This window comes from Stigmatopora nigra, unplaced genomic scaffold, assembly GCF_051989575.1.
Source record: "Stigmatopora nigra isolate UIUO_SnigA unplaced genomic scaffold, RoL_Snig_1.1 HiC_scaffold_24, whole genome shotgun sequence".
In the NCBI taxonomy this organism is placed as follows: Eukaryota; Metazoa; Chordata; class Actinopteri; order Syngnathiformes; family Syngnathidae; genus Stigmatopora; species Stigmatopora nigra.
The window spans coordinates 2660698-2683296 of record NW_027551603.1 but is presented as its reverse complement, the minus strand read 5'-3'; the positions used below and the strand labels follow the sequence as shown (position 1 = coordinate 2683296).

The 22599-nt window shown below is 47.5% G+C and overlaps 4 non-coding genes and 53 pseudogenes across 4 annotated transcripts; all 57 read left to right on the top strand.

Annotated features, from left to right (window-relative positions):
* Positions 1 to 518: 518 nt before the first annotated feature.
* LOC144187830 (5S ribosomal RNA) lies at positions 519 to 637 on the top strand (annotated as a pseudogene).
* A 56-nt stretch (positions 638 to 693) lies between these two features.
* On the top strand, positions 694 to 812 carry LOC144185863 (5S ribosomal RNA). Its single transcript, XR_013324813.1, has one exon. It is a non-coding gene; the product is annotated as a 5S ribosomal RNA (ribosomal RNA).
* Positions 813 to 868: 56 nt separating this feature from the next.
* On the top strand, positions 869 to 987 carry LOC144184832 (5S ribosomal RNA; annotated as a pseudogene).
* Positions 988 to 1043: 56 nt separating this feature from the next.
* Positions 1044 to 1162, top strand: LOC144191201 (5S ribosomal RNA; annotated as a pseudogene).
* A 760-nt stretch (positions 1163 to 1922) lies between these two features.
* LOC144190105 (5S ribosomal RNA) lies at positions 1923 to 2041 on the top strand (annotated as a pseudogene).
* A 56-nt stretch (positions 2042 to 2097) lies between these two features.
* On the top strand, positions 2098 to 2216 carry LOC144185384 (5S ribosomal RNA; annotated as a pseudogene).
* Positions 2217 to 2272: 56 nt separating this feature from the next.
* On the top strand, positions 2273 to 2391 carry LOC144182347 (5S ribosomal RNA; annotated as a pseudogene).
* A 56-nt stretch (positions 2392 to 2447) lies between these two features.
* LOC144187714 (5S ribosomal RNA) lies at positions 2448 to 2566 on the top strand (annotated as a pseudogene).
* Positions 2567 to 2622: 56 nt separating this feature from the next.
* On the top strand, positions 2623 to 2751 carry LOC144184949 (5S ribosomal RNA; annotated as a pseudogene).
* Positions 2752 to 2807: 56 nt separating this feature from the next.
* On the top strand, positions 2808 to 2926 carry LOC144188165 (5S ribosomal RNA; annotated as a pseudogene).
* A 56-nt stretch (positions 2927 to 2982) lies between these two features.
* On the top strand, positions 2983 to 3111 carry LOC144182955 (5S ribosomal RNA; annotated as a pseudogene).
* Positions 3112 to 3167: 56 nt separating this feature from the next.
* On the top strand, positions 3168 to 3296 carry LOC144183938 (5S ribosomal RNA; annotated as a pseudogene).
* A 56-nt stretch (positions 3297 to 3352) lies between these two features.
* On the top strand, positions 3353 to 3471 carry LOC144183965 (5S ribosomal RNA; annotated as a pseudogene).
* Positions 3472 to 3692: 221 nt separating this feature from the next.
* On the top strand, positions 3693 to 3831 carry LOC144185334 (5S ribosomal RNA; annotated as a pseudogene).
* A 56-nt stretch (positions 3832 to 3887) lies between these two features.
* On the top strand, positions 3888 to 4006 carry LOC144188620 (5S ribosomal RNA; annotated as a pseudogene).
* Positions 4007 to 4062: 56 nt separating this feature from the next.
* LOC144184838 (5S ribosomal RNA) lies at positions 4063 to 4181 on the top strand (annotated as a pseudogene).
* A 56-nt stretch (positions 4182 to 4237) lies between these two features.
* On the top strand, positions 4238 to 4356 carry LOC144185069 (5S ribosomal RNA; annotated as a pseudogene).
* A 56-nt stretch (positions 4357 to 4412) lies between these two features.
* Positions 4413 to 4531, top strand: LOC144183987 (5S ribosomal RNA; annotated as a pseudogene).
* Positions 4532 to 4587: 56 nt separating this feature from the next.
* Positions 4588 to 4706, top strand: LOC144185325 (5S ribosomal RNA; annotated as a pseudogene).
* Positions 4707 to 4762: 56 nt separating this feature from the next.
* LOC144189315 (5S ribosomal RNA) lies at positions 4763 to 4881 on the top strand (annotated as a pseudogene).
* A 56-nt stretch (positions 4882 to 4937) lies between these two features.
* Positions 4938 to 5056, top strand: LOC144188235 (5S ribosomal RNA; annotated as a pseudogene).
* Positions 5057 to 5112: 56 nt separating this feature from the next.
* LOC144183971 (5S ribosomal RNA) lies at positions 5113 to 5231 on the top strand (annotated as a pseudogene).
* Positions 5232 to 8658: 3427 nt separating this feature from the next.
* Positions 8659 to 8777, top strand: LOC144189074 (5S ribosomal RNA; annotated as a pseudogene).
* Positions 8778 to 8833: 56 nt separating this feature from the next.
* Positions 8834 to 8952, top strand: LOC144182988 (5S ribosomal RNA; annotated as a pseudogene).
* Positions 8953 to 9008: 56 nt separating this feature from the next.
* LOC144182582 (5S ribosomal RNA) lies at positions 9009 to 9127 on the top strand (annotated as a pseudogene).
* A 56-nt stretch (positions 9128 to 9183) lies between these two features.
* On the top strand, positions 9184 to 9302 carry LOC144188635 (5S ribosomal RNA; annotated as a pseudogene).
* Positions 9303 to 9358: 56 nt separating this feature from the next.
* On the top strand, positions 9359 to 9477 carry LOC144187652 (5S ribosomal RNA). The gene has a single exon (XR_013324883.1). It is a non-coding gene; the product is annotated as a 5S ribosomal RNA (ribosomal RNA).
* Positions 9478 to 9533: 56 nt separating this feature from the next.
* LOC144191836 (5S ribosomal RNA) lies at positions 9534 to 9652 on the top strand (annotated as a pseudogene).
* A 56-nt stretch (positions 9653 to 9708) lies between these two features.
* On the top strand, positions 9709 to 9827 carry LOC144184567 (5S ribosomal RNA; annotated as a pseudogene).
* Positions 9828 to 9883: 56 nt separating this feature from the next.
* LOC144191549 (5S ribosomal RNA) lies at positions 9884 to 10002 on the top strand (annotated as a pseudogene).
* A 241-nt stretch (positions 10003 to 10243) lies between these two features.
* Positions 10244 to 10362, top strand: LOC144186757 (5S ribosomal RNA; annotated as a pseudogene).
* Positions 10363 to 10418: 56 nt separating this feature from the next.
* On the top strand, positions 10419 to 10547 carry LOC144183606 (5S ribosomal RNA; annotated as a pseudogene).
* A 56-nt stretch (positions 10548 to 10603) lies between these two features.
* Positions 10604 to 10722, top strand: LOC144188056 (5S ribosomal RNA; annotated as a pseudogene).
* Positions 10723 to 10778: 56 nt separating this feature from the next.
* On the top strand, positions 10779 to 10907 carry LOC144183936 (5S ribosomal RNA; annotated as a pseudogene).
* Positions 10908 to 10963: 56 nt separating this feature from the next.
* LOC144183358 (5S ribosomal RNA) lies at positions 10964 to 11092 on the top strand (annotated as a pseudogene).
* A 56-nt stretch (positions 11093 to 11148) lies between these two features.
* LOC144190227 (5S ribosomal RNA) lies at positions 11149 to 11267 on the top strand (annotated as a pseudogene).
* A 56-nt stretch (positions 11268 to 11323) lies between these two features.
* On the top strand, positions 11324 to 11442 carry LOC144188050 (5S ribosomal RNA; annotated as a pseudogene).
* Positions 11443 to 11498: 56 nt separating this feature from the next.
* Positions 11499 to 11617, top strand: LOC144190663 (5S ribosomal RNA; annotated as a pseudogene).
* A 56-nt stretch (positions 11618 to 11673) lies between these two features.
* LOC144182199 (5S ribosomal RNA) lies at positions 11674 to 11792 on the top strand (annotated as a pseudogene).
* A 56-nt stretch (positions 11793 to 11848) lies between these two features.
* Positions 11849 to 11967, top strand: LOC144188109 (5S ribosomal RNA; annotated as a pseudogene).
* A 56-nt stretch (positions 11968 to 12023) lies between these two features.
* On the top strand, positions 12024 to 12142 carry LOC144191074 (5S ribosomal RNA; annotated as a pseudogene).
* A 56-nt stretch (positions 12143 to 12198) lies between these two features.
* On the top strand, positions 12199 to 12317 carry LOC144188066 (5S ribosomal RNA; annotated as a pseudogene).
* A 56-nt stretch (positions 12318 to 12373) lies between these two features.
* Positions 12374 to 12492, top strand: LOC144183287 (5S ribosomal RNA; annotated as a pseudogene).
* Positions 12493 to 12548: 56 nt separating this feature from the next.
* On the top strand, positions 12549 to 12667 carry LOC144187713 (5S ribosomal RNA; annotated as a pseudogene).
* Positions 12668 to 12722: 55 nt separating this feature from the next.
* LOC144183023 (5S ribosomal RNA) lies at positions 12723 to 12841 on the top strand (annotated as a pseudogene).
* A 56-nt stretch (positions 12842 to 12897) lies between these two features.
* LOC144189972 (5S ribosomal RNA) lies at positions 12898 to 13016 on the top strand (annotated as a pseudogene).
* A 56-nt stretch (positions 13017 to 13072) lies between these two features.
* Positions 13073 to 13191, top strand: LOC144186152 (5S ribosomal RNA; annotated as a pseudogene).
* A 56-nt stretch (positions 13192 to 13247) lies between these two features.
* On the top strand, positions 13248 to 13366 carry LOC144182257 (5S ribosomal RNA; annotated as a pseudogene).
* Positions 13367 to 13422: 56 nt separating this feature from the next.
* On the top strand, positions 13423 to 13551 carry LOC144186361 (5S ribosomal RNA; annotated as a pseudogene).
* A 56-nt stretch (positions 13552 to 13607) lies between these two features.
* LOC144191194 (5S ribosomal RNA) lies at positions 13608 to 13726 on the top strand (annotated as a pseudogene).
* Positions 13727 to 18034: 4308 nt separating this feature from the next.
* LOC144187900 (5S ribosomal RNA) lies at positions 18035 to 18153 on the top strand. Its single transcript, XR_013324915.1, has one exon. It is a non-coding gene; the product is annotated as a 5S ribosomal RNA (ribosomal RNA).
* A 56-nt stretch (positions 18154 to 18209) lies between these two features.
* LOC144190484 (5S ribosomal RNA) lies at positions 18210 to 18328 on the top strand (annotated as a pseudogene).
* A 56-nt stretch (positions 18329 to 18384) lies between these two features.
* On the top strand, positions 18385 to 18513 carry LOC144182686 (5S ribosomal RNA; annotated as a pseudogene).
* Positions 18514 to 18569: 56 nt separating this feature from the next.
* On the top strand, positions 18570 to 18688 carry LOC144191191 (5S ribosomal RNA; annotated as a pseudogene).
* Positions 18689 to 18744: 56 nt separating this feature from the next.
* Positions 18745 to 18863, top strand: LOC144189182 (5S ribosomal RNA; annotated as a pseudogene).
* A 3427-nt stretch (positions 18864 to 22290) lies between these two features.
* Positions 22291 to 22409, top strand: LOC144188313 (5S ribosomal RNA; annotated as a pseudogene).
* A 56-nt stretch (positions 22410 to 22465) lies between these two features.
* On the top strand, positions 22466 to 22584 carry LOC144185742 (5S ribosomal RNA). Its single transcript, XR_013324809.1, has one exon. It is a non-coding gene; the product is annotated as a 5S ribosomal RNA (ribosomal RNA).
* The last annotated feature ends 15 nt before the right edge of the window (positions 22585 to 22599 follow it).

Here is a 22599-nt window from a genome sequence, read left to right as displayed (position 1 = left end):
AGATATTTTCTCTAAAAGAATAATGGAGTTGCTTATTTGACTATTTAGTATTGTTATTTTGTTATCTTTTTGCATTTGGTGCTTTTTTTAAACATCTACTACTTTACATTATAATTGCTTGATCTGAGGCAGTTGGGTTGTAAAGGTTTAAATCAAACTTCAAAGTACGGTAATACACATATATACACACGATGCAACAGATGTGCAGTCCATTTGCAGCGTCCAGAAGTAAAACAACATGTGAAAATTGAGTGTATAGAGTGCAAAAAGTCTTACTGCAATCAAGCTGACTTTACTCCTTTGTTATTATTGCTGACTCAAAGACAAATACCAATTTGGCCTGAAATGCACAAAAGTAAAACATAGCTGTATATATTCCTGCCTTTTCCCCCCTCTTTTATAACCTGAATATTCCAACTGACTTTGAACAATGTCAAATCCCAATTGATTTGGGTAGCAGGTGTAGAAGGTCGAATTAATACTTTAGCTCATGGGTGTCCATCTGCAAGAGCAGTACCGCTCACGGCCATACCACCCTGAAAAGGCCTGATCTCGTCCGATCTCGGAAGCCAAGCATGGTTCGGCCTGGTTAGTACCTGATTGGGAGACCGCTTGGGAATACCAGGTGCTGTGAGCATCATACCCCGCATCTTTTTCGACATTTCATGGGTGTCCATCTGCTAGTGCAGTACCGCTCACGGCCATACCACCCTGAAAAGGCCCGATCTCGTCCGATCTTGGAAGCCAAGCATGGTTGGGCCTGGTTAGTACCTGGTTGGGAGACCGCTTGGGAATACCAGGTGCTGTGAGCATCATACCCCGCATCTTTTTCGACATTTCATGGGTGTCCATCTGCAAAAGCAGTACCGCTCACGGCCATACCACCCTGAAAAGGCCCGATCTCGCCCGATCTCGGAAGCCAAGCATGGATAGACTTGTTTAGTACCAGATTGGGAGACCGCTTGGGAATACCAGGTGCAGTGAGCATCATACCCCGCATCTTTTTCGACATTTCATGGGTGTCCATCTGCTAGTGCAGTACCGCTCATGGCCATACCACCCTGAAAAGGCCCGATCTCGTCCGATCTCGGAAGCCAAGCATAGTTCGGCCTGTTTAGTACCTGATTGGGAGACCGCTTGGGAATACCAGGTGCTGTGAGCATCATACCCCGCATCTTTTTCGACATTTCATGGGTGTCTGTTGGGTTTGTTCTGTTTTACTATTATAATAGTTATATTAATTCATTTCTTTATTAAATCATTCTCTTTCTTTTCTCTGTATTAATTCATTACTTTGTTAAATCATTCTCTTTCTGTTTTTCAAAAGTGTTGAGGTCACACCAAGTCATCTTTAACCTGGACAGCCTGTTCCAGGATGGTTATACAAACAATCCACCCAATCTGGGTCCTTGAGATTTGGTGGGCCCTTGGTGACGAGGACAGGGCTATTCGGACAATAACAAGAATATTGTGATCGTTATGTAACCGTACACTTCGGGTTTTTCTGTATGTAACGATTATATGATTATGATTATATTATATGATTCTTAGGTCAAGGAGGTTGTATAATTACTCTAATCTACATGTTGTTAGGTCTAGTCCCTGTTTTTGTTATTAGTAAAATACTTTGATTGTTATTGTAGTCCCAGATGTTGTTTTTACTCATACGTGATGGAATGATCAACAACTCTGTAACTTGTGACCATAAGAATGGGACGAAAACGTCTATTCGGGAAGACGTTCGGAAGTTGTAAGGTGACACTTGCTGTAACGCTCCCCTCCGGAGGCTTTTATCTGTTGTATCCATTTCTATTTAATTAAATGTCAATAATTGAATAAGATGTCTTCCTGCAGTTATTGATAATTACGGACGAAGGTAATTATTAATGAACCTGACAGTGTCCATCTGCTAGTGCAGTACCGCTCACGGCCATACCACCCTGAAAAGGCCCGATCTCGTGCGATCTTGGAAGCCAAGCATGGTTCGGCCTGGTTAGTACCTGATTGGGAGACCGCTTGGGAATACCAGGTGCTGTGAGCATCTTGCCCCGCATCTTTTTCGACATTTCATGGGTGTCCATCTGCTAGTGCAGTACCGCTCACGGCCATACCACCCTGAAAAGGCACGATCTCGTCCGATCTCGGAAGCCAAGCATCGTTCGGCCTGTTTAGTACCTGATTGGGAGACCGCTTGGGAATACCAGGTGCTGTGAGAACCATGCCCCGCATCTTTTCCGACATTTCATGGGTGTCCATCTGCAAAAAAAGTACCGCTCACGGCCATACCACCCTGAAAAGGCCCGATCTCGTCCGATCTCGAAAGCTAAGCATGGTTCGGCCTGGTTAGTACCTGATTGGGAGACCGCTTGGGAATACCAGGTGCTGTGAGCATCATACCCCGCATCTTTTTCGACATTTCATGGGTGTCCATCTGTAAAAGCAGTACCGCTCACGGCCATACCACCCTGAAAAGGCCCGATCTCGTCCGATCTCGGAAGCCAAGCATGGTTCGGCCTGTTTAGTACCTGATTGGGAGACCGCTTGGGAATACCAGGTGCTGTGAGCATCATACCCCGCATCTTTTTCGACATTTCATGGGTGTCCATCTGCAAGAGCAGTACCGCTCACGGCCATATCACCCTGATAAGGCCCGATCTCGCCCGATCTCGTCCGATCTCGGAAGCCAAGCATGGTTCGGCCTGTTTAGTACCTGATTGGGAGACCGCTTGGGAATACCAGGTGCTGTGAGCATCATACCCCGCATCTTTTTCGACATTAAATGGGTGTCCATCTGCAAAAGCAGTGCCGCTCACGGCCATACCACCCTGAAAAGGCCCGATCTCGTCTGATCTCGGAAGCCAAGCATGGTTCGGCCTGTTTAGTACCTGATTGGGAGACCGCTTGGGAATACCAGGTGCTGTGAGCATCATACCCCGCATCTTTTTCGACATTTCATGGGTGTCCATCTGCTGGTGCAGTACCGCTCACGGCCATACCACCCTGAAAAGGCCCGATCTCGTCCGATCTCGTCCGATCTCGGCAGCCAAGCATGGTTCGGCCTGGTTAGTACCTGATTGGGAGACCGCTTGGGAATACCAGGTGCTGTGAGCATCATACCCCGCATCTTTTTCGACATTTCATGGGTGTCCATCTGCAAGAGCAGTACCGCTCACGGCCATACCACCCTGATAAGGCCCGATCTCGTCCGATCTCGTCCGATCTCGGCAGCCAAGCATGGTTCGGCCTGGTTAGTACCTGATTGGGAGACCGCTTGGGAATACCAGGTGCTGTGAGCATCATACCCCGCATCTTTTTCGACATTTCATGGGTGTCCATCTGCTAGTGCAGTACTGCTCACGGCCATACCACCCTGAAAAGGCCCGATCTCGACCGATCTCGGAGGCCAAGCATGGTCCGGCCTGGTTAGTACCTGATTAGGAGACCGCTTGGGAATACCAGGTGCTGTGAGCATCATACCCCGCATCTTTTTCGACATTTCATGGGTGTCCATCTGCTAGTGCAGTACTGCTCAGGGCCATACCACCCTGAAAAGGCCCGATCTCGGAAGCCAAACATAGTTCGGCCTGGTTAGTACCTGATTGTGAGACCGCTTGGGAATACCAGGTGCTGTGAGCATCATACCCCGCATCTTTTTCGACATTTCATGGGTGTCCATCTGCTAGTGCAGTACTGCTCACGGCCATACCACCCTGATAAGGCCCGATCTCGCCCGATCTCGCCCGATCTCGTCCGATCTCGGCAGCCAAGCATGGTTCGGCCTGGTTAGTACCTGATTGGGAGACCGCTTGGGAATACCAGGTGCTGTGAGCATCATACCCCGCATCTTTTTCGACATTTCATGGGTGTCCATCTGCAAGAGCAGCACCGCTCACGGCCATACCACCCTGAAAATGCCCGATCTCGTCCGATCTCGGAAGCCAAGCATTGTTCGGCCTGTATAGTACCTGATTGGGAGACCGCTTGGGAATACCAGGTGCTGTGAGCATCATATCCCGCATCTTTTTCGACATTTCATGGGTGTCCATCTGCTAGTGCAGTACCGCTCACGGCCATACCACCCTGAAAAGGCCCGATCTCGTCCGATCTCGGAAGCCTAGCATGGTTCGGCCTGTTTAGTGCCTGATTGGGAGACCGCTTGGGAATACCAGGTGCTGTGAGTATCATACCCCGCATCTTTTTCGACATTTCATGGGTGTCCATCTGCAAGAGCAGTACCGCTCACGGCCATACCACCCTGAAAAGGCCCGATCTTGCCCGATCTCGGAAGCCAAGCATTGTTCGGCCTGTTTAGTACCTGATTGGGAGACCGCTTGGGAATACCAGGTGCTGTGAGCATCATACCCCGCATCTTTTTCGACATTTCATGGGTGTCCATCTGCTAGTGCAGTACCGCTCACGGCCATACCACCCTGAAAAGGCCCGATCTCGCCTGATCTCGGAAGCCAAGCATGGTTAGACTTGTTTAGTACCAGATTGGGAGACCGCTTGGGAATACCAGGTGCTGTGAGAACCATGCCCCGCATCTTTTTCGACATTTCATGGGTGTCCATCTGCTAGTGCAGTACCGTTCACGGCCATACCACCCTGAAAAGGCCCGATCTCGTCCGATCTCGGAAGCCAAGCATGGTTCGGCCTGGTTAGTACCTGATTGGGAGACCGCTTGGGAATACCAGGTGCTGTGAGCATCATACCCCGCATCTTTTTCGACATTTCATGGGTGTCCATCTGCAAGAGCAGTACCGCTCACGGCCATACCACCCTGAAAAGGCCCGATCTCCTCCGATCTCGGAAGCCAAGCATGGTTCGGCCTGTTTAGTACCTGATTGGGAGACCGCTTGGGAATACCAGGTGCTGTGAGCAGCATACCCCGCATCTTTTTCGACATTTCACGGGTGTCCATCTGCAAAATCAGTACCGCTCACGGCCATACCACCCTGAAAAGGCCCGATCTCGTCCGATCTCGGAAGCCAAGCATGGTTTGGCCTGGTTAGTACCTGATTGGGAGACCGCTTGGGAATACCAGGTGCAGTGAGCATCATACCCCGCATCTTTTTCGACATTTCATGGGTGTCCATCTGCAGGAGCAGCACCGCTCACGGCCATACCACCCTGAAAAGGCCCGATCTCGTTCGATCTCGGAAGCCAAGCATGGTACGGCCTGGTTAGTACCTGATTGGGAGACCGCTTGGGAATACCAGGTGCTGTGAGCATCATACCCCGCATCTTTTTCGACATTTCATGGGTGATCTATCTGAAATCCAGATCAAATTCTGGATTTCAGATAGATCAGTTGTCATCATGCACCTTTTACCAAGACTGGACCTATAGTAGGACTTAGATGGAGAGCTATCTTAAAAAGAACATGTCCTCATTACTTGGGGGAGAAACAAAGGATCCAAAATCACTCAGAGCTGTCAGGAGTGGTTGGATTGCCTTTCCTGGCATGACGTCACGATAACTATCAGCTGTCACTAATTACGTGATTAGATTATTTTTGGTATTTAAGCATTATGATTTTCTGTGACCGCGGTTGGATCGACTGGTTAAGTTCTGGTTTCGTTTCCTGTTAATCCTCGTAGTAATTGCTGTTTCCATTGACGCCACGCCGCATGTTCAGTTCGTTTGTAATGAGTGGTCAAGCCAAGTTGTTTAAGTTATGTTACCCCGTTTATTAAATCAACCAACAAGAGCTACAGATCTGCCTCACCTTTCCAATTACTTCGGCGACTCTGCATCTGGGTTCAACTTACCCTACGATCGCGTCGCACTACGCGGCGAAATCGTAACAGCACGATCCAACCATTATGGACCCAGCGGAGCGCCACCCACGCTCGCGCCGACGCACTCGGCGACGCAAACCATCCACCTCGAAGACACCGGACTGCTTGGAATGTATAAGAAACCCCTCAGAATCGTTTAGGAATTTTGTAATGGACACACCGTGGTGCGGGGCTCTCAGGCACATCATTTCTAGAGATGAGCCACAGCTGGTAGAAGAGTTAGAGCCGCAGCGTACTCGTACGCCCCACCACTGCTATGCACGTCGCCCTGGGAAGCCTTTACCGTTTCATCATGATGCCCAGGTGCGTACAACCACCAGAGAGCGCCCAAGTTATCTTATGCCTATGCCCAGAGGAATTGATACACCATGGAGGGAGCCTGAAGATTCTGGTGAGGAGGACACCCGTTGAGGAAGTTCCCCACGGCCAGCAGCGTGGCCAGGATCTTCTTGAAGGTCCGGTTGCCGGCCAGCTGCTCCATGCCCAACTTCAGGTCAAACAGGGGCTCGGCGATCTCCTGCTCGAGTGCCTCATAGTTGAGTTTGAAAGACCACAGCTGCAGGCGGGGGGTCAAGGCGCTGACGGAAGCCAGGCCCGAGAGGAATTCCTCGGCCGTCCCCAGGGGAACGTCGGGATTGGCCGAGCGAGCCTCGCGGATCTTCTGCTTCTCCTCCTCTGTGGGCGTCATGCTCAGGATCTTCTCCACACCCTCCTTGTTGATGGCAAAGTCGTCAAAGTTGAGGATGGCGCTCTTGATGACGTGAACGGCGGGCAGGACCGTCATCCCGATGTTGATGGCGGTGCTCCGCTTGGAGTCCAGAACCAGGATCTCGGACTTTTTGCTCTCTGGCGCTTTCTTGGCCCATGGCATCTCTTTGGCCCTGGACTCAAAGAGGTGCTCCAGCTTCCCCATGTCCACTTGGACCTTGTCCAGTGACGCCAAAAATAATCTAATCACGTAATTAGTGACAGCTGATAGTTATCGTGACGTCATGCCAGGAAAGGCAATCCAACCTCTCCTGACAAGAGCATCAAATAAAGACAATTTGTCGGTCTTTCGGGAACAGATTTTCTTGAAAAATAACCCTTTCGCTATGATTTCTAGAATTTTACTGACATAATGCAAGTGCATTCGCAGCTAGCCCTCAGAGATAAAATGAGTTGGATTTCCATCTCCAACAATACCAGCCGATATGTTATTTGAGGTTCTTGATCTGAATGAATTAAATGACCTCCGGTATGCAGTACAACTGTAGAGCAATTACTTTAAATTATGTTCATTCTTTTGTCCCCCGCCTGGTGCCCGTAGATAGCTGGGATAGGCCTTAGCACCCCCCGTGACCCTTGTGAGGATAAGCGGTTGAGAGAATGAATGAATGAAAGAATACTAAACAATGTCTTTCACATGACGATCATTTATACTAAACAATTACTATTAGTTTAAGCATGTGAAACTATGATAAAATATGATTTGGATTTTACAGCATGTTTTCGTAACCTGTTTTATGTTTATTTATATAAACAATAGACACCTTGTAAAGCATTGCTGTTGCTTCACATGTATTTCTTAGGGGCCTAACATTCAACCACATCTAAGCAGCAGTACTTGTAGACTTGCATTCTGTGAAGCGCAAAGTGTCCTTCTGTTCTAAAGAGACAGAACAGCAAGAAAAGGACTCTGTGCAACCTTCTTTACTCTGTAACAGCGGGATGATGCTTTTTGTGTAGAAAGGATGGAGTACAAAGTGTAAGCGAATGAGTGGAAAGTACTGCAGACAATGTATGACTGTTTTTTTCTATTTTTTTTCTGTGCAGTTGAGGAGTGTAGTTTGCAAGATCCAGCATGCCAGTACTATTGAATGCTGGGTATTTTGCTGAGCCTTCTTTAAAAATTACTTCTCTTATCATGTAAAAGTAGTGATATCTGAACAGACAGAAGAATAGTCAGTCATTTTCTTCTTAAAAAAATAAAAATAAAATACTTGTGGTTGCTAGAGTTATACAGTAAAAAAGGGGTGTGTGCATGTGGTGGTGGAGCAATATAATTTTAGTTTCAGTGAAATGAAAAATCTACAATAGTGTTCCAATAAATTGGTGGTTATTGAAGTGCTATACCAATTGAATGTAATTTCTGGTAAAATTCTGTAGCTCCAGTGTTTAACCATAAATCCTATGTGATTTTTTGTTTTACAGTATAAAATGTGAAAACACTTACAAATCCCATTTAAATTCAGTGAATTCATTTAGTTGTGCTGCCACTACAACATTGCACCCAATCAGTTAGTCTTTAATTGAATCTGATTACCAGTCGATTTGAATTGAATGACTTGACCCCGCTGAGATATTTTCTCTAAAAGAATAATGGAGTTGCTTATTTGACTATTTAGTATTGTTATTTTGTTATCTTTTTGCATTTGGTGCTTTTTTTAAACATCTACTACTTTACATTATAATTGCTTGATCTGAGGTAGTTGGGTTGTAAAGGTTTAAATCAAAATTCAAAGTACGGTAATACACATATATACACACGATGCAACAGATGTGCAGTCCATTTGCAGCGTCCAGAAGTAAAACAACATGTGAAAATTGAGTGTATAGAGTGCAAAAAGTCTTACTGCAATCAAGCTGACTTTACTCCTTTGTTATTATTGCTGACTCAAAGACAAATACCAATTTGGCCTGAAATGCACAAAAGTAAAACATAGCTGTATATATTCCTGCCTTTTCCCCCCTCTTTTATAACCTGAATATTCCAACTGACTTTGAATAATGTCAAATCCCAATTGATTTGGGTAGCAGGTGTAGAAGGTCGAATTAATACTTTAGCTCATGGGTGTCCATCTGCAAGAGCAGTACCGCTCACGGCCATACCACCCTGAAAAGGCCTGATCTCGTCCGATCTCGGAAGCCAAGCATGGTTCGGCCTGTTTAGTACCTGATTGGGAGACCTCTTGGGAATACCAGGTGCTGTGAGCATCATACCCCGCATTTTTTTCGACATTTCATGGGTGTCCATCTGCATGAGCAGTACTACTCACGGCCATACCACCCTGAAAAGGCCCAATCTCGTCCGATCTTGGAAGCCAAGCATGGTTCGGCCTGTTTACTACTTGATTGGGAGACCGCTTGGGAATACCAGGTGCTGTGAGCATCATACCCCGCATCTTTATCGACATTTCATGGGTGTCCATCTGCAAAAGCAGTACCGCTCACGGCCATACCACCCCGAAAAGGCCTGATCTCGTCTGATCTCGGCAGCCAAGCATGGTTCGGCCTGTTTAGTACCTGATTGGGAGACCGCTTGGGAATACCAGGTGCTGTGAGCATCATACCCCGCATCTTTTTCGACATTTCATGGGTGTCCATCTGCAAGAGCAGTACCGCTCACGGCCATACCACCCTGAAAAGGCCCGATCTTGTCCGATCTCGGAAGCCAAGCATGGTTCGGCCTGGTTAGTACCTGATTGGGAGACCGCTTGGGAATACCAGGTGCTGTGAGCATCATACCCCGCATCTTTTTCGACATTTCATGGGTGTCCATCTGCTAGTACAGTACCGCTCACGGCCATACCACCCTGAAAAGGCCCGATCTCATCCGATCTCGGAAGCCAAGCATGGTTCGGCCTGGTTAGTACCTGATTGGGTGACCGCTTGGGAATACCAGGTGCTGTGAGCATCATACCCCGCATCTTTCTCGACATTTCATGGGTGTCCATCTGCAGGAGCAGTATCGCTCACGGCCATACCACCCTGAAAAGGCCCGATCTCGTCCGATCTTGGAAGCCAAGCATGGTTCGGCCTGTTTAGTACCTGATTGGTAGACCGCTTGGGAATACCAGGTGCTGTGAGCATTATACCCCGCATCTTTTTCGACTTTTCATTGGTGTCCATCTGCAATAGCAGTACCGCTCACGGCCATACCACCCTGAAAAGGCCCGATCTCGTCCGATCTCGGCAGCCAAGCATTGTTCGGCCTGGTTAGTGCCTGATTGGTAGACCGCTTGGGAATACCAGGTGCTGTGAGCATCATACCCCGCATCTTTTTCGACTTTTCATTGGTGTCCATCTGCAATAGCAGTACCGCTCACGGCCATACCACCCTTATAAGGCCCGATCTCGTCCGATCTCGGCAGCCAAGCATGGTTCGGCCTGGTTAGTACCTGATTGGGAGACCGCTTCGGAATACCAGGTGCTGTGAGCATCATACCCCGCATCTTTTTCGACATTTCATGGGTGTCCATCTGCAAGAGCAGTACCGCTCACGGCCATACCACCCTGAAAAGGCCCGATCTCGTTCGATCTCGTCCGGTCTCGGAAGCCAAGCATGGTTCGGCCTGGTTAGTATCTGATTGGGAGACTGCTTGGGAATACCAGGTGCTGTGAGAACCATGCCCCGCATCTTTTTCGACATTTCATGGGTGTCCATCTGCAAGAGCAGTACTGCTCAAGGCCATATCACCCTGTAAAGGCCCGATCTCGTCCGATCTCGGAAGCCAAGCATAGTTCGGCCTGTTTAGTACGTGATTGGGAGACCGCTTGGGAATACCAGGTGCTGTGAGCATCATACCCCGCATCTTTTTCGACATTTCATGGGTGTCCATCTGCAAGAGCAGTACCGCTCACGGCCATATCACCCTGATAAGGCCCGATCTCGCCCGATCTCGTCCGATCTCGGCAGCCAAGCATGGTTCGGCCTGGTTAGTACCTGAATGGGAGACCGCTTGGGAATACCAGGTGCTGTGAGCATCATACCCCGCATCTTTTTCGACATTTCATGGGTGTCCATCTGCAAGAACAGTACCGCTCACGGCCATACCACCCTGAAAAGGCCCGATCTCGTCCGATCTCGGAAGCCAAGCAGGGTTCGGCCTGGTTAGTACCTGATTGGGAGACCGCTTGGGAATGCCAGGTCCTGTGAGCATTATACCCCGCATCTTTTTCGACATTTCATGGGTGTCCATCTGCAAGAGCAGTACCGCTCACGGCCATACCACCCTGATAAGGCCCGATCTCGTCCGATCTCGTCCGATCTCGGCAGCCAAGCATGGTTCGGCCTGGTTAGTACCTGATTGGGAGACCGCTTGGGAATACCAGGTGCTGTGAGCATCATACCCCGCATCTTTTTCGACATTTCATGGGTGTCCATCTGCAAGAGCAGTACCGCTCACGGCCATACCACCCTGATAAGGCCCGATCTCGCCTGATCTCGTCCGATCTCGGCAGTCAAGCATGGTTCGGCCTGGTTAGTACCTGATTGGGAGACCGCTTGGGAATACCAGGTGCTGTGAGCATCATACCCCGCATCTTTTTCGACATTTCATGGGTGTCCATCTGCTAGTGCAGTACCGCTCATGGCCATACAACCCTGATAAGGCCCGATCTCGTCCGATCTCGGCAGCCAAGCATGGTTCGGCCTGTTTAGTACCTGATTGGGAGACCGCTTGGGAATACCAGGTGCTGTGAGCATCATACCCCGCATCTTTTACGACATTTCATGGGTGTCCATCTGCAAGAGCGATACCGCTCACGGCCATACCACCCTGAAAAGGCTCGATCTCGTCCGATCTCGGAAGCCAAGCATGGTTCGGCCTGGTTAGTACCTGATTGGGAGACCGCTTGGGAATCCCAGGTGCTGTGAGCATCATACCCCGCATCTTTTTCGACATTTCATGGGTGTCCATCTGCTAGTGCAGTACCGCCCACGGCCATACCACCCTGAAAAGGCCCGATCTCGTCCGATTTCGGAAGCCAAGCATGGTTCGGCCTGGTTAGTACCTGATTGGGAGACCGCTTGGGAATACCAGGTGCTGTGAGCATGATACCCCGCATCTTTTTCGACATTTCATGGGTGTCCATCTGCTAGTGCATTACCGCACACGGCCATACCATCCTGAAAAGGCCCGATCTCGTCCGATATCGGAAGCCAAGCATGGTTCGGCCTGGTTAGTACCTGATTGGGAGACCGCTTGGGAATACCTGGTGCTGTGAGCATCATACCCCGCATCTTTTTCGACATTTCATGGGTGTCCATCTGCTAGTGCAGTACCGCTCACGGCCATACCACCCTGAAAAGGCCCGATCTCGTCCGATCTCGGAAGCCAAGCATGGTTCGGCCTGGTTAGTACCTGATTGGGAGACCGCTTGGGAATACCAGGTGCTGTAAGCATCATACCCAGCATCTTTTTCGACATTTCATGGGTGTCCATCTGCAAGAGCAGTACCGCTCACGGCCATACCACCCTGAAAAGGCCCGATCTCGTCCGATCTCGGAAGCCACGCATGGTTCGGCCTGTTTAGTACCTGATTGGGAGACCGCTTGGGAATACCAGGTGCTGTGAGCATCATACCCCGCATCTTTTTCGAGATTTCATGGGTGTCCATCTGCTAGTGCAGTACCGCTCACGGCCATACCACCCTGAAAAGGCCCGATCTCCTCTGATCTCGGAAGCCAAGCATGGTTCGGCCTGGTTAGTACCTGATTGGGAGACCGCTTGGGAATACCAGGTGCTGTGAGCATCATACCCCGCATCTTTTTCGACATTTCATGGGTGTCCATCTGCTAGTGCAGTACCGCTCACGGCCATACCACCCTGAAAAGGCCCGATCTTGTCCGATCTCGGAAGCCACGCATGGTTCGGCCTGTTTAGTACCTGATTGGGAGACCGCTTGGGAATACCAGGTGCTGTGAGCATCATACCCCGCATCTTTTTCGAGATTTCATGGGTGTCCATCTGCTGGTGCAGTACCGCTCACGGCCATACCACCCTGAAAAGGCCCGATCTCGTCCGATCTCGGAAGCCAAGCATGGTTCGGCCTGTTTAGTACCTGATTGGGAGACCGCTTGGGAATACCAGGTGCTGTGAGCATCATACCCCGCATCTTTTCGACATTTCATGGGTGTCCATCTGCAAGTGCAGTATCGCTCACGGCCATACCACCCTGAAAAGGCCCGATCTCGTCCGATCTTCGAAGCCAAGCATGGTTCGGCCTGTTTAGTACCTGATTGGGAGACCGCTTGGGAATACCAGGTGCTGTGAGCATCATACCCCGCATCTTTTTCGACATTTCATGGGTGTCCATCTGCAGGAGCGGTACCGCTCACGGCCATACCACCCTGAAAAGGCCCGATCTCGTCCGATCTTGGAAGCCAAGCATGGTTCGGCCTGTTTAGTACCTGATTGGGAGACCGCTTGGGAATACCAGGTGCTGTGAGCATCATACCCCGCATCTTTTTCGACATTTCATGGGTGTCCATCTGCTAGTGCAGTACCGCTTACGGCCATACCACCCTGAAAAGGCCCTATCTCGTCCGATCTCTGCAGCCAAGCATGGTTCGGCCTGTTTAGTACCTGATTGGGAGACCGCTTGGGAATACCAGGTGCTGTGAGCATCATACCCCGCATCTTTTTCGACATTTCATGGGTGTCCATCTGCAAGAGCAGTACCGCTTACGGCCGTACCACCCTGAAAAGGCCCGATCTCGTCCGATCTCGGAAGTCAAGCATTGTTCGGCCTGGTTAGTACCTGGTTGGGAGACCGCTTGGGAATACCAGGTGCTGAGAGCATCATACCCCGCATCTTTTGCGACATTTCATGGGTGTCCATCTGCTAGTGCAGTACCGCTCACGGCCATACCACCCTGATAAGGCCCGATCTCGCCCGATCTCGTCCGATCTCGGCAGCCAAGCATGGGTCGGCCTGGTTAGTACCTGATTGGGAGACCGCTTGGGAATACCAGGTGCGGTGAGCATCATACCCCGCATCTTTTTCGACATTTCATGGGTGTCCATCTGCAAGAGCAGTACTGCTTACGGCCATACCACCCTGAAAAGGCCCGATCTCGTCCTATCTCGGAAGCCAAGCATGGTTTGGCCTGGTTAGTACCTGATTGGGAGACCGCTTGGGAATACCAGGTGCTGTGAGCATCATACCCCGCATCTTTTTCGACATTTCATGGGTGATCTATCTGAAATCCAGATCAAATTCTGGATTTCAGATAGATCAGTTGTCATCATGCACCTTTTACCAAGACTGGACCTATAGTAGGACTTAGATGGAGAGCTATCTTAAAAAGAACATGTCCTCATTACTTGGGGGAGAAACAAAGGATCCAAAATCACTCAGAGCTGTCAGGAGTGGTTGGATTGCCTTTCCTGGCATGACGTCACGATAACTATCAGCTGTCACTAATTACGTGATTAGATTATTTTTGGTATTTAAGCATTATGATTTTCTGTGGGCGCGGTTGGATCGACTGGTTAAGTTCTGGTTTTGTTTCCTGTTAATCCTCGTAGTAATTGCTGTTTCCATTGACGCCACGCCGCATGTTCAGTTCGTTTGTAATGAGTGGTCAAGCCAAGTTGTTTAAGTTATGTTACCCCGTTTATTAAATCAACCAACAAGAGCTACAGATCTGCCTCACCTTTCCAATTACTTCGGCGACTCTGCATCTGGGTTCAACTTACCCTACGATCGCGTCGTACTACGCGGCGAAATCGTAACAGCACGATCCAACCATTATGGACCCAGCGGAGCGCCACCCACGCTCGCGCCGACGCACTCGGCGACGCAAACCATCCACCTCGAAGACACCGGACTGCTTGGAATGTATAAGAAACCCCTCAGAATCGTTTAGGAATTTTGTAATGGACACACCGTGGTGCGGGGCTCTCAGGCACATCATTTCTAGAGATGAGCCACAGCTGGTAGAAGAGTTAGAGCCGCAGCGTACTCATACGCCCCACCACTGCTATGCACGTCGCCCTGGGAAGCCTTTACCGTTTCATCATGATGCCCAGGTGCGTACAACCACCAGAGAGCGCCCAAGTTATCTTATGCCTATGCCCAGAGGAATTGATTCACCATGGAGGGAGCCTGAAGATTCTGGTGAGGAGGACACCCGTTGAGGAAGTTCCCCACGGCCAGCAGCGTGGCCAGGATCTTCTTGAAGGTCCGGTTGCCGGCCAGCTGCTCCATGCCCAACTTCAGGTCAAACAGGGGCTCGGCGATCTCCTGCTCGAGTGCCTCATAGTTGAGTTTGAAAGACCACAGCTGCAGGCGGGGGGTCAAGGCGCTGACGGAAGCCAGGCCCGAGAGGAATTCCTCGGCCGTCCCCAGGGGAACGTCGGGATTGGCCGAGCGAGCCTCGCGGATCTTCTGCTTCTCCTCCTCTGTGGGCGTCATGCTCAGGATCTTCTCCACACCCTCCTTGTTGATGGCAAAGTCGTCAAAGTTGAGGATGGCGCTCTTGATGACGTGAACGGCGGGCAGGACCGTCATCCCGATGTTGATGGCGGTGCTCCGCTTGGAGTCCAGAACCAGGATCTCGGACTTTTTGCTCTCTGGCGCTTTCTTGGCCCATGGCGTCTCTTTGGCCCTGGACTCAAAGAGGTGCTCCAGCTTCCCCATGTCCACTTGGACCTTGTCCAGTGACGCCAAAAATAATCTAATCACGTAATTAGTGACAGCTGATAGTTATCGTGACGTCATGCCAGGAAAGGCAATCCAACCACTCCTGACAAGAGCATCAAATAAAGACAATTTGTCGGTCTTTCGGGAACAGATTTTCTTGAAAAATAACCCTTTCGCTATGATTTCTAGAATTTTACTGACATAATGCAAGTGCATTCGCAGCTAGCCCTCAGAGATAAAATGAGTTGGATTTCCATCTCCAACAATACCAGCCGATATGTTATTTGAGGTTCTTGATCTGAATGAATTAAATGACCTCCGGTATGCAGTACAACTGTAGAGCAATTACTGTAAATTATGTTCATTCTTTTCGTCCCTACCTTTCCACATAGCCTCCTTACTGTCATTATTTGTTCCTTGGGAGAGAGTCCGATTAGGTCAAGGTTTGAAAGGGCAGGTCACTAATAATAGCGCCGCTGAAAATAATCTCGAAAATGCCACTGGTCTTTAATTAAGATTCCTAATCTATTGGAAAATAATTTAAATGTCGGAAGATACTTTCATTAACTCATTGGCTATCGTTGACAAAACAAGCCGTCCAATTTAGCGGAGTAGGAGAGATGGCAGCAGATAAATAATTCATTTGCTGCCGCCCTCGCATTTGATTGGATGTGATGAACTAGGTAAAATTCACAGCAGGATTAAAAAAAAAGGCACATGTTTGGATCTTTATAATCATGATTTTTTTCCCTATTCATGTTCTTGTAACTATCCATGTACTTTCATTTTGTGTGGCTCCCTGCTGCTCCTAGTCTGATTCTTTGTGGTTATGTCATGGTCATATATTGTGTCATCATTTCATAGAAGGATTTTACTTGGAAAAATGATAATGAAATGGAAAAGGCTATGTCTGTAGGCAAAGGTGTTTGGTTGTTGGCTCATAGAAGGGGAAAGATGGCAAATACAATATTAGAGGCAAAGAAAAGTGAAGAGCAAGATTGAAAACGGGGTCTGTTCCACGGCATTTTGTCCCAGCCTCACAGTTCTAGGATTTAGGGTTGGAACCTAGGTTACTCACCACTGTGTTGAATTTGAATGTTCGAAACAGGCTTGCAAAGGTTTTCTCCTTCATTCTAAAAACCTGCAGGGTAAGCTAGTTGAATGCTCTAAATTTCCCCTAGGTATGTGTTTGAGCATAAATTGTTGTCCGTCTCCTTCTGCTCTGTGATTGGCTGACCACAGATTCAGGGTTGTCCCCCGCCTGGTGCCCGTAGATAGCTGGGATAGGCTTTAGCACCCCCCGTGACCCTTGTGAGGATAAGCGGTTGAGAGAATGAATGAATGAAAGAATACTAAACAATGTCTTTCACATGACGATCATTTATACTAAACAATTACTATTAGTTTAAGCATGTGAAACTATGATAAAATATGATTTGGATTTTACAGCATGTTTTCGTAACCTGTTTTATGTTTATTTATATAAACAATAGACACCTTGTAAAGCATTGCTGTTGCTTCACATGTATTTCTTAGGGGCCTAACATTCAACCACATCTAAGCAGCAGTACTTGTAGACTTGCATTCTGTGAAGCGCAAAGTGTCCTTCTGTTCTAAAGAGACAGAACAGCAAGAAAAGGACTCTGTGCAACCTTCTTTACTCTGTAACAGCGGGATGATGCTTTTTGTGTTGAAAGGATGGAGTACAAAGTGTAAGCGAATGAGTGGAAAGTACTGCAGACAATGTACGACTGTTTTTTTCTATTTTTTTTCCGTGCAGTTGAGGAGTGTAGTTTGCAAGATCCAGCATGCCAGTACTATTGAATGCTGGGTATTTTGCTGAGCCTTCTTTAAAAATTACTTCTCTTATCATGTAAAAGTAGTGATATCTGAACAGACAGAAGAATAGTCAGTCATTTTCTTCTTAAAAAAATAAAAATAAAATACTTGTGGTTGCTAGAGTTATACAGTAAAAAAGGGATGTGTGCATGTGGTGGTGGAGCAATATAATTTTAGTTTCAGTGAAATGAAAAATCTACAATAGTGTTCCAATAAATTGGTGGTTATTGAAGTGCTATACCAATTGAATGTAATTTCTGGTAAAATTCTGTAGCTCCAGTGTTTAACCATAAATCCTATGTGATTTTTTGTTTTACAGTGTAAAATGTGAAAACACTTATAAATCCCATTTAAATTCAGTGAATTCATTTAGTTGTGCTGCCACTACAACATTGCACCCAATCGGTGAGTCTTTAATTGAATCTGATTACCAGTCGAATTGAATTGAATGACTTGACCCCGCTGAGATATTTTCTCTAAAAGAATAATGGAGTTGCTTATTTGACTATTTAGTATTGTTATTTTGTTATCTTTTTGCATTTGGTGCTTTTTTTAAACATCTACTACTTTACATTATAATTGCTTGATCTGAGGCAGTTGGGTTGTAAAGGTTTAAATCAAAATTCAAAGTACGGTAATACACATATATACACACGATGCAACAGATGTGCAGTCCATTTGCAGCGTCCAGAAGTAAAACAACATGTGAAAATTGAGTGTATAGAGTGCAAAAAGTCTTACTGCAATCAAGCTGACTTTACTCCTTTGTTATTATTGCTGACTCAAAGACAAATACCAATTTGGCCTGAAATGCACAAAAGTAAAACATAGCTGTATATATTCCTGCCTTTTCCCCCCTCTTTTATAACCTGAATATTCCAACTGACTTTGAATAATGTCAAATCCCAATTGATTTGGGTAGCAGGTGTAGAAGGTCGAATTAATACTTTAGCTCATGGGTGTCCATCTGCAAGAGCAGTACCGCACACGGCCATACCACCCTGAAAAGGCCCGATCTCGTCCGATCTTGGAAGCCAAGCATGGTTGGGCCTGGTTAGTACCTGGTTGGGAGACCGCTTGGGAATACCAGGTGCTGTGAGCATCATACCCCGCATCTTTTTCGACATTTCATGGGTGTCCATCTGCAAAAGCAGTACCGCTCACGGCCATACCACCCTGAAAAGGCCCGATCTCGTCCGATCTCGGAAGCCAAGCATTGTTCGGCCTGTTTAGTACCTGATTGGGAGACCGCTTGGGAATACCAGGTGCTGTGAGCATCAGACCCCGCATCTTTTTCGACATTTCATGGGTGTCCATCTGCAAGAGCAGTACCGCTCACGGCCATACCACCCTGATAAGGCCCGATCTCGCCCGATCTCGTCCGATCTCGGCAGCCAAGCATGGTTCGGCCTGGTTAGTACCTGATTGGGAGACCGCTTGGGAATACCAGGTGCTGTGAGCATCATACCCCGCATCTTTTTCGACATTTCATGGGTGTCCATCTGCTAGTGCAGTACCGTTCACGGCCATACCACCCTGAAAAGGCCCGATCTCGTCCGATCTCGGAAGCCAAGCATGGTTCGTCCTGTTTAGTACCTGATTGGGAGACCGCTTGGGAATACCAGGTGCTGTGAGCATCATACCCCGCATCTTTTTCGACATTTCATGGGTGTCCATCTGCAAGAGCAGTACTGCTTACGGCCATACCACCCTGAAAAGAACCGATCTCGTCCGATCTCGGAAGCCAAGCATGGTTCGGCCTGGTTAGTACCTTATTGGGAGACCGCTTGGGAATACCAGGTGCTGTGAGCATCATACCCCGCATCTTTTTCGACATTTCATGGGTGATCTATCTGAAATCCAGATCAAATTCTGGATTTCAGATAGATCAGTTGTCATCATGCACCTTTTACCAAGACTGGACCTATAGTAGGACTTAGATGGAGAGCTATCTTAAAAAGAACATGTCCTCATTACTTGGGGGAGAAACAAAGGATCCAAAATCACTCAGAGCTGTCAGGAGTGGTTGGATTGCCTTTCCTGGCATGACGTCACGATAACTATCAGCTGTCACTAATTACGTGATTAGATTATTTTTGGTATTTAAGCATTATGATTTTCTGTGGGCGCGGTTGGATCGACTGGTTAAGTTCTGGTTTCGTTTCCTGTTAATCCTCGTAGTAATTGCTGTTTCCATTGACGCCACGCCGCATGTTCAGTTCGTTTGTAATGAGTGGTCAAGCCAAGTTGTTTAAGTTATGTTACCCCGTTTATTAAATCAACCAACAAGAGCTACAGATCTGCCTCACCTTTCCAATTACTTCGGCGACTCTGCATCTGGGTTCAACTTACCCTACGATCGCGTCGCACTACGCGGCGAAATCGTAACAGCACGATCCAACCATTATGGACCCAGCGGAGCGCCACCCACGCTCGCGCCGACGCACTCGGCGACGCAAACCATCCACCTCGAAGACACCGGACTGCTTGGAATGTATAAGAAACCCCTCAGAATCGTTTAGGAATTTTGTAATGGACACACCGTGGTGCGGGGCTCTCAGGCACATCATTTCTAGAGATGAGCCACAGCTGGTAGAAGAGTTAGAGCCGCAGCGTACTCATACGCCCCACCACTGCTATGCACGTCGCCCTGGGAAGCCTTTACCGTTTCATCATGATGCCCAGGTGCGTACAACCACCAGAGAGCGCCCAAGTTATCTTATGCCTATGCCCAGAGGAATTGATTCACCATGGAGGGAGCCTGAAGATTCTGGTGAGGAGGACACCCGTTGAGGAAGTTCCCCACGGCCAGCAGCGTGGCCAGGATCTTCTTGAAGGTCCGGTTGCCGGCCAGCTGCTCCATGCCCAACTTCAGGTCAAACAGGGGCTCGGCGATCTCCTGCTCGAGTGCCTCATAGTTGAGTTTGAAAGACCACAGCTGCAGGCGGGGGGTCAAGGCGCTGACGGAAGCCAGGCCCGAGAGGAATTCCTCGGCCGTCCCCAGGGGAACGTCGGGATTGGCCGAGCGAGCCTCGCGGATCTTCTGCTTCTCCTCCTCTGTGGGCGTCATGCTCAGGATCTTCTCCACACCCTCCTTGTTGATGGCAAAGTCGTCAAAGTTGAGGATGGCGCTCTTGATGACGTGAACGGCGGGCAGGACCGTCATCCCGATGTTGATGGCGGTGCTCCGCTTGGAGTCCAGAACCAGGATCTCGGACTTTTTGCTCTCTGGCGCTTTCTTGGCCCATGGCGTCTCTTTGGCCCTGGACTCAAAGAGGTGCTCCAGCTTCCCCATGTCCACTTGGACCTTGTCCAGTGACGCCAAAAATAATCTAATCACGTAATTAGTGACAGCTGATAGTTATCGTGTCGTCATGCCAGGAAAGGCAATCCAACCTCTCCTGACAAGAGCATCAAATAAAGACAATTTGTCGGTCTTTCGGGAACAGATTTTCTTGAAAAATAACCCTTTCGCTATGATTTCTAGAATTTTACTGACATAATGCAAGTGCATTCGCAGCTAGCCCTCAGAGATAAAATGAGTTGGATTTCCATCTCCAACAATACCAGCCGATATGTTATTTGAGGTTCTTGATCTGAATGAATTAAATGACCTCCGGTATGCAGTACAACTGTAGAGCAATTACTTTAAATTATGTTCATTCTTTTGTCCCCCGCCTGGTGCCCGTAGATAGCTGGGATAGGCCTTAGCACCCCCCGTGACCCTTGTGAGGATAAGCGGTTGAGAGAATGAATGAATGAAAGAATACTAAACAATGTCTTTCACATGACGATCATTTATACTAAACAATTACTATTAGTTTAAGCATGTGAAACTATGATAAAATATGATTTGGATTTTACAGCATGTTTTCGTAACCTGTTTTATGTTTATTTATATAAACAATAGACACCTTGTAAAGCATTGCTGTTGCTTCACATGTATTTCTTAGGGGCCTAACATTCAACCACATCTAAGCAGCAGTACTTGTAGACTTGCATTCTGTGAAGCGCAAAGTGTCCTTCTGTTCTAAAGAGACAGAACAGCAAGAAAAGGACTCTGTGCAACCTTCTTTACTCTGTAACAGCGGGATGATGCTTTTTGTGTAGAAAGGATGGAGTACAAAGTGTAAGCGAATGAGTGGAAAGTACTGCAGACAATGTATGACTGTTTTTTTCTATTTTTTTTCCGTGCAGTTGAGGAGTGTAGTTTGCAAGATCCAGCATGCCAGTACTATTGAATGCTGGGTATTTTGCTGAGCCTTCTCTAAAAATTACTTCTCTTATCATGTAAAAGTAGTGATATCTGAACAGACAGAAGAATAGTCAGTCATTTTCTTCTTAAAAAAATAAAAATAAAATACTTGTGGTTGCTAGAGTTATACAGTAAAAAAGGGGTGTGTGCATGTGGTGGTGGAGCAATATAATTTTAGTTTCAGTGAAATGAAAAATCTACAATAGTGTTCCAATAAATTGGTGGTTATTGAAGTGCTATACCAATTGAATGTAATTTCTGGTAAAATTCTGTAGCTCCAGTGTTTAACCATAAATCCTATGTGATTTTTTGTTTTACAGTATAAAATGTGAAAACACTTATAAATCCCATTTAAATTCAGTGAATTCATTTAGTTGTGCTGCCACTACAACATTGCACCCAATCAGTTAGTCTTTAATTGAATCTGATTACCAGTCGATTTGAATTGAATGACTTGACCCCGCTGAGATATTTTCTCTAAAAGAATAATGGAGTTGCTTATTTGACTATTTAGTATTGTTATTTTGTTATCTTTTTGCATTTGGTGCTTTTTTTAAACATCCACTACTTTACATTATAATTGCTTGATCTGAGGTAGTTGGGTTGTAAAGGTTTAAATCAAAATTCAAAGTACGGTAATACACATATATACACACGATGCAACAGATGTGCAGTCCATTTGCAGCGTCCAGAAGTAAAACAACATGTGAAAATTGAGTGTATAGAGTGCAAAAAGTCTTACTGCAATCAAGCTGACTTTACTCCTTTGTTATTATTGCTGACTCAAAGACAAATACCAATTTGGCCTGAAATGCACAAAAGTAAAACATAGCTGTATATATTCCTGCCTTTTCCCCCCTCTTTTATAACCTGAATATTCCAACTGACTTTGAATAATGTCAAATCCCAATTGATTTGGGTAGCAGGTGTAGAAGGTCGAATTAATACTTTAGCTCATGGGTGTCCATCTGCAAGAGCAGTACCGCTCACGGCCATACCACCCTGAAAAGGCCTGATCTCGTCCGATCTCGGAAGCCAAGCATGGTTCGGCCTGGTTAGTACCTAATTGGGAGACCGCTTGGGAATACCAGGTGCTGTGAGCATCATACCCCGCATCTTTTTCGACATTTCATGGGTGTCCATCTGCCAGTGCAGTACCGCTCACGGCCATACCACCCTGAAAAGGCCCGATCTCGTCCGATCTTGGAAGCCAAGCATGGTTGGGCCTGGTTAGTACCTGGTTGGGAGACCGCTTGGGAATACCAGGTGCTGTGAGCATCATACCCCGCATCT